At 33.6% G+C, this 6,593-nt stretch overlaps 1 long non-coding RNA gene across 3 annotated transcripts; it reads right to left on the reverse strand.

Annotated features, from left to right (window-relative positions):
• Positions 1 to 1,360: 1,360 nt before the first annotated feature.
• On the reverse strand, positions 1,361 to 5,308 carry LOC133716015 (uncharacterized). 3 transcript variants are annotated; one of them, XR_009849311.1, is made up of 7 exons: positions 5,080 to 5,308; positions 3,923 to 3,971; positions 3,337 to 3,408; positions 2,718 to 2,861; positions 2,462 to 2,554; positions 2,277 to 2,376; positions 1,361 to 1,875 (listed from the first exon to the last, which is right to left on the reverse strand). It is a non-coding gene; the product is annotated as an uncharacterized LOC133716015 (long non-coding RNA). The 3 variants fall into 3 exon arrangements; XR_009849310.1 differs by having other exon boundaries at positions 1,364 to 1,875; positions 2,718 to 2,840; positions 3,337 to 3,413; XR_009849309.1 differs by having other exon boundaries at positions 1,453 to 1,875; positions 2,718 to 2,840; positions 5,080 to 5,307.
• Between the last annotated feature and the right edge of the window lie 1,285 nt (positions 5,309 to 6,593).

Consider the following 6,593-nt stretch of genomic DNA (forward strand, 5'->3'; position numbering starts at 1 on the left):
GACCTGATTACTTTGAGAGGAGGTAGACAATTTTCCATTCTCGTTTCTTACAAATCCTAAAAAGTTCACCACAACTAGGACCTGATTACTTTGAGAAGAGGGACATGAAACATTCGAGCCTTTGAGTTAGATCACCTGCTTCACCTATAAACTCTGTACAAGAAACAAGTAACATGCCACCACATACGGTTACAAATAATAGTGCAAAGAAAGTCTAACTGATTAAGATGCTAAGCGAAAGTACACAATCAATGTCCAGAATAAGGCATGGCAATAAGGGATACAAGACTGAAAATATGTTCAATTCCCTAATGACAGTAGTCAAAGTACACTAAGTTCACAATCTTCTCACGAAAGGTTGGACATATATTAGGATGCCTCAATACTTAGAACATATCCCAAGTGCATTTCTCAAAAGTTCAAACCTAGCAATATCAAGTGGCACTACAAAAAAAAACCTCATTTGTGAGGAACAAATTCCTCGCTAAAAACAGACATTTCGTCGCTGAAGTACTTCCGCGAGGAAATTCTTTTCGTCTTCAATTCGTCCGAGAATGCTCGTCAAGAAAAGCTTTAGCGACGAAAAAACAATGTCCTCGTCAAACCCTTTTCGTGATGAAATTAGTTTGTCTCGCTGTTACTCTATAGCGACAATTTCTTTCCTCACTCAAACCCATACTTCTTTCTCGTTAAAAAAGTTCAACGATTACAAAATAGTCGTTAAATATATTTTCCGACATACTAAATTTCGTCGCGAAATTAATTATTTCCTCGCCAATGATAACTAAAATTAAAAAATGTAAATAAATAAAATATTTAAACTACTTTTTCTACGACGAATTTTCGTCGTTATAAGCTTTGGGTGAGGAAGTTTTTTCTCGCTGTAAATTGTTTTCAGCGAGGATATTTTGTTTCATTGTACCATGTATTCTTTCAGCGAGAAAAAGTTTTCTCGTTAAAGATACTTAACAATGAGGAATATGTTTTCCGTCGGCGTTAGAACTACAGTTTTTGGGACGAAAATATTTTCGTCGTTATAAATAGCTTTGGGCGACCAAGTTTTTCCTCGCTATAAACTGTTTTCAGCGAGAAAATTTTGTTTCATCGTAAAATGTATCTTTTCAGTGAGAAAAGGTTTTCTCGATAAAGATACTCAACAATGAGGAATGTGTTTTTCGTCGGTGTAGGGACTACGGTTTTTGGGACAAAAATATTTTCGTCGTTATAAATAGCTTTGGGCGAGGAAGTTTTTCCTCTCTATAAATTGATTTCAGCGAGTAAATTTTGTTTCATCGTAATATATATCTTTTCAAGAAGAAAAAGTTTTCTCAATAAAGATACTCAACGAGGAATGTGTTTTCCGTCAGTGTAGGATCTACAGTCTATAGTGAGAAAATTTATTTTTGTCGTTATTGATTTTAATCTATAGCGAGGAAATTTATTTTTGTTGCAGTTGTCTTCTTATTACGATACAACCTGCCAGCGATACATATTATTTTATTCTAAAAAGAGGATTCTTATTCAAAACTTGTTAAACAATAAACAAAATAATAATTCATAATGTTGTCTACCATAACTACTAATTGGAATAGTCTAAAGTCAATACTGAACTAAAAATGATCCAAAAATCAATGAACTTGTTTAACTGATACTAAATCCTAGATACGCATAACTAACTTGATGCTTGTTGGTTCATAAAGGTTGCCATGAACGGCTCAAACTTTTTGCCTTGCTCCTGCAATTCCTGGATCAGCACGTTTTGTGCATCAATCTTTTCTTGTTCACTCCAAGAACCTTTGCACATATTTCATCATCATTCATGGTTCGAGTCCCATCAGGAAGGGTTGTCTTAGTTCGCATATTAACCATTTGATCCTGCAAATAAAAGAAAATACATTTAAGTGTGTATGCTTAGTTCCTAGTAAATCAAAATAATCTCTTGTAATCTATATATAGATATATTCATCATCTTAATCTATGTAATCGTTTTTTATATAAATACATATTTACGTATGAATATGCATATATGGTTAGGGATCGTCTACAGTACATTAATGTACCGATACATCAAGTAGACTAGGTTCAATACAGAGGTAGACTAGCTCAGTACATGGGTAGACATGCATGGAGTTAGTCTACCCTTGTACTGAGCTAGTCTACATCTGTATTGAACCTAGTCTACTTGATGTATCGATACATTAATGTACTGAAGTATTTTCCATATAGTTATACATCTATAATTCAAGTTATATTATATACATCAATAGGTCACTTACCCATAATTCTTTCGCTCCCAAGTCCCAACCTTTTTTTAATGCTTTTGTACTTCATTTCAAAGCGTTCAATTGCACCTAGCATCTCCCCTGTTTGTGCACCCTATTGCATTAAACAAAAAAAATGTTGTTAAGACATGTATAATAGGTACAATATATTAATTAATAAAATTATATAGATAACTTACAATATGTTCTTGATGCGACATAAAAGACTTCGACCCTGCTTTATGGTGATATTTCAAACGTGACCTATTAATAGAATTTTTCTCTGAAACAATCTGGAAAGTATAACATATCAAATGATTCTTTTGGAATTGTAATTTTATGTTCTTATCATTAAAGAGAAGACTGAAATGTAGAAATTATTAACGAAATTAGTGTAGTATTTGAAAAGTAACTATAGCAAAAATAAAAAGAATAAACAAACAATCTTGTACGTACCTGAAAATCTTTACTAGAAAAATGAGTGCACAGAAAAGCCCATTCTTCTTCAGTTTTAACATCTGTGTTTATTTTCTAATACTTCCTCTTTTGTTGAGACCATTGGTAAATTCTGGTTGAAATCTATGTTTCAAGTACATCCAACTTCAGTCCATCGTAAAAAAAAAATTATACAATGTTAAATATTTTTTAATAATTATGCCCTAATTATAATCACAATATCTTTTATTTTCCTTCCATTTTATGTACTAGTAAACAGGTCATGAAAGCACAAGAAACAGGTATAATTCCACACAAGCGATGAAAGCACAAGCGATGAACATGTTTACTCAAGAAAGCGATGAACATGTATAATTCCACACAAGCATGAATAACAGGTCATGAAAGCACAAGAAACATCACTCAATCATCAAAAACAAAAGTCAAAACACTCAGAATTCTAATGATCAAGCAATCAAAATTAAATTTCATCCGGTCACCATCTACGCTAACCTATGCACACGTCGGGAATGTATCTAGGGTTCTTGTGCATAATCAAACTCGTATATATTATCAACACACATACAAATTAGCATAAAGTATATATTATACATATAAAAAATAAGAGAATATAACTCACCTGGTGATGACACTGACTAATTTTGAGGCTCTGTCTTCTATCAACAATTTGAGGATCCAATTGTCGTCTAACCTGCACTTTATGCACCAAGTTGTGTTAGAAAGCCTATTTTCCATTTTTTTTTAGTAGTGCATGAGATAACCAAAAAGTAGTAAGTAATCTGCTAACTCGATTCCCAGGGCTTCTTTAACTCAATTCTTTCCTATAGTATTGTTCTTAACTTGTCTTATTTTACTCTTTATAAATTCTGATCCAACTTTACTTAAACTGAGTCTTTATAAGCAGACCCAGTTACTCTTCCTCAGCCAACACCTTCTCTACTTATCAATCTAGCTATATATATAAACCCCTAACACATAATACCCAACAACATTAGATATTCCATTATATGGTCATTTAGACATGTATAAACCATCTATAGATCTCCTCCACAATTATATACTATCTCCCTTTATTAAGGATTCCAATAATTAATTTTTCGGCTTTATAGAAGGTTGATATAGATCCTATCATCAAATAAAGTAACTGATTGTAAGACTAAAATGGAAGCTAAAAAAATTATGAGTGCACAGAACAAAATGATTACCTTAAGATCTTGAACTTGAGCTAAATTTTGGAAATGGTCCAACTCTTTCCTGCACAAAAGGTAATTTAAGTATCAATATGTAATGAATTCTCCACACTTACAACTGGATGTATTCTACATAAGGAATGATAATACAAGATTTACAGGTTTACATATTATGATACAGAATGATAACACAAGTTTTCTCTTGCTTGTAACATTACACATTTAAAACTAGTCATTGGTTTGAGCCAAATTAAAGAGAACATAATTCTGCGGGGATTTCATGGTAATGTGTTATACATATCAATTAGCTGCATTTGTGGATCTTAGTATATGGACTGGAGGACCCAATAAATGGGTTATTAACTTATTATGTAGTCCACGATCTCATTTATGTCAGATAGAAATGATTTGCTATCAAGGTCTCTAACTTCACAAAGAAAAATGTCTTCCATATAAGGATTCCCAATACTTTCTTAGAAAATATTAATAATTACAGGAGAAGACTCCTAGATACAAGAAATATATTTATCAAAAGAAAAATAAGATTACATTTGTTAGTCTGCCCAGGGCATGTGCTTTCTATTTCACATGGAATACAACAATATATGAGCCTTAATCATCTTAATTAATTCAGTTCCTACATTGCCGTGGCAATCATCTGCTAAAGCTAAACTTAGCATTTCACAACAGAAGTTCTTTTGGAGTGTCTTGGCACTACCATTTAATATCCATTAACACAAGATTGGGCCATGTATTCATAATGCAAAAAAAAACAACTATATTCTTATAATAATAGTGCAATGGATTGTAACAGAGGTTGTAGTTATAAACTGAAGTTTTGCAAGGAATTAACCAGAAAGATCAAAACTTTTGAAATACCCAGATCACAAAATCATTAGAGAAATCCAAAAGCAATCACAACACTTGTTCGGGTAACCAATTATGCAAAAACTGAGAGAATCCATCCAAAGCAGAACACAATCACATGCTTAAGATACTTGTTCAATTCTATATTATGAGCGCAAGAGATCGAGACCCAACAACTCATGAAGATTACATATCAAAGAAACCCACAATTGCACAAAACCCATCTGCATCCGTCGATAATTGCAAAAAAATCAATGTTGAAATATTAAAATTTAACAACTTTTATCATAGGAAAGCAGAATGACCTTGACGGTGTTGTTGGCAGTGGTGGAGGAACCCTCCGTGAGAGATAGTGATCTGAGAGAGCTTCAAAGATGTGAGATTGAGAGAGGATGCCACAGAGACGCAGTTGAGTAGAGGAGAAAACAATGAGAGATAAGATTCTGTTTCTCCTTAATTAGGGTTTATCTTTATTTTTCTTTTTCTTTTGGATTAGCGCCAATTTGTTTTCCTCCCCGCCTTCGGTCATTTAGGTTTTCATTATCCCCCGTCTAATTTTTCGGTAATGCCTTCTATAAAAATAAAAATGTCCTCTATTTAAAAAAATACTAATAATAATAAAAAAATATATTTATAAAAATAAAAATGGGTATGAATTTAGTCAAATACTCACATATAAGTGATAATTGACTTGAGTACTAGAGGACCCCGATCTACATTAAGACAAATATATTTTGAAATTTTGGTGTGGGGTTGAAAAGTTTTGAAAATAATTTTAGTAACTCAATAAGGAGATTTTTTGTGTAGGAAGACATATCCTGTTAAGGTGGAGATCTATAGTCGAGGCGGAGATATTTGGTCTGTGGAAGTATCCTGTTAAGGCGGATATATCCAGTCGAGGTGGAAATATCCGGTTAAGGCGGATATATCTGGTGGAGGTAGAAATATCTGGTCGAGGCTAATATATCTAGTTAAGGAGAAAATAACTTGTCGAGGAGGATCTCGATAAGACGAAACTCTTCAAGGGGGATTTGAGTGACGAGAGATTTGCTCAAGGAAAAAATCCGAATGAGGTACAATCTCTTTCAGATACAATCTATTCGAGGCATAATCCCTTTGAAAAAAAATTATCTCAAATGGATCCCAATGAGGCAGAATCAGTCAGTGGGTTATTAGCTATCTTGGGTTCAAGACCCTTCTGCGAACAGAGGCGACCTTGGAGTGTGTGTGGGTGGTACCGCCGCACTATGCCTCCGATCTTTGCAAGCCTTCTTGTTACACACACACACACATATACATACATAGACACACACACATGGCCCTTCTAGTGAGAGATCCTTTTTTTTTTTGTCTTTTCTAGAGATAGGGCATTAGATCAACCTTTCGATTATATTTTGGTATCTCAACCGTTCTATTTTTAGGTCCTAATGTGTAGATCACTGCTGCAAAATTTCAGCCAAATTGATTATCGTTAAGGCATTCAAAATGGCGAGTTAGGATTATATGTATGAACAGTTCAAGTTTGACACATTTGGTTCGTCCATTGATTTAATCTAGTTTGATACCTTAACGATCACCGATTTGGCTAAAAATTTGCAGAAATAATCTACACATTAGAACTTAAAAACTGAACGGTTGAGATGCCGAAATGTGATCGAAAAGTTGGTCTAATGCCCTATCCCTAGAAAAGACCAAAAAAAGAGATCATTTAGTGGAAGGGCCTTATATATATATATATAGTCATTCTAGTGAGGATCTTTTTTTTCTTTGGCCATTTTAAGGGATCCGTTGTGGGACCCATTTTTGGACCATATTTCGG

Source organism: Rosa rugosa, chromosome 6, assembly GCF_958449725.1.
Source record: "Rosa rugosa chromosome 6, drRosRugo1.1, whole genome shotgun sequence".
Taxonomy (NCBI): domain Eukaryota; kingdom Viridiplantae; phylum Streptophyta; class Magnoliopsida; order Rosales; family Rosaceae; genus Rosa; species Rosa rugosa.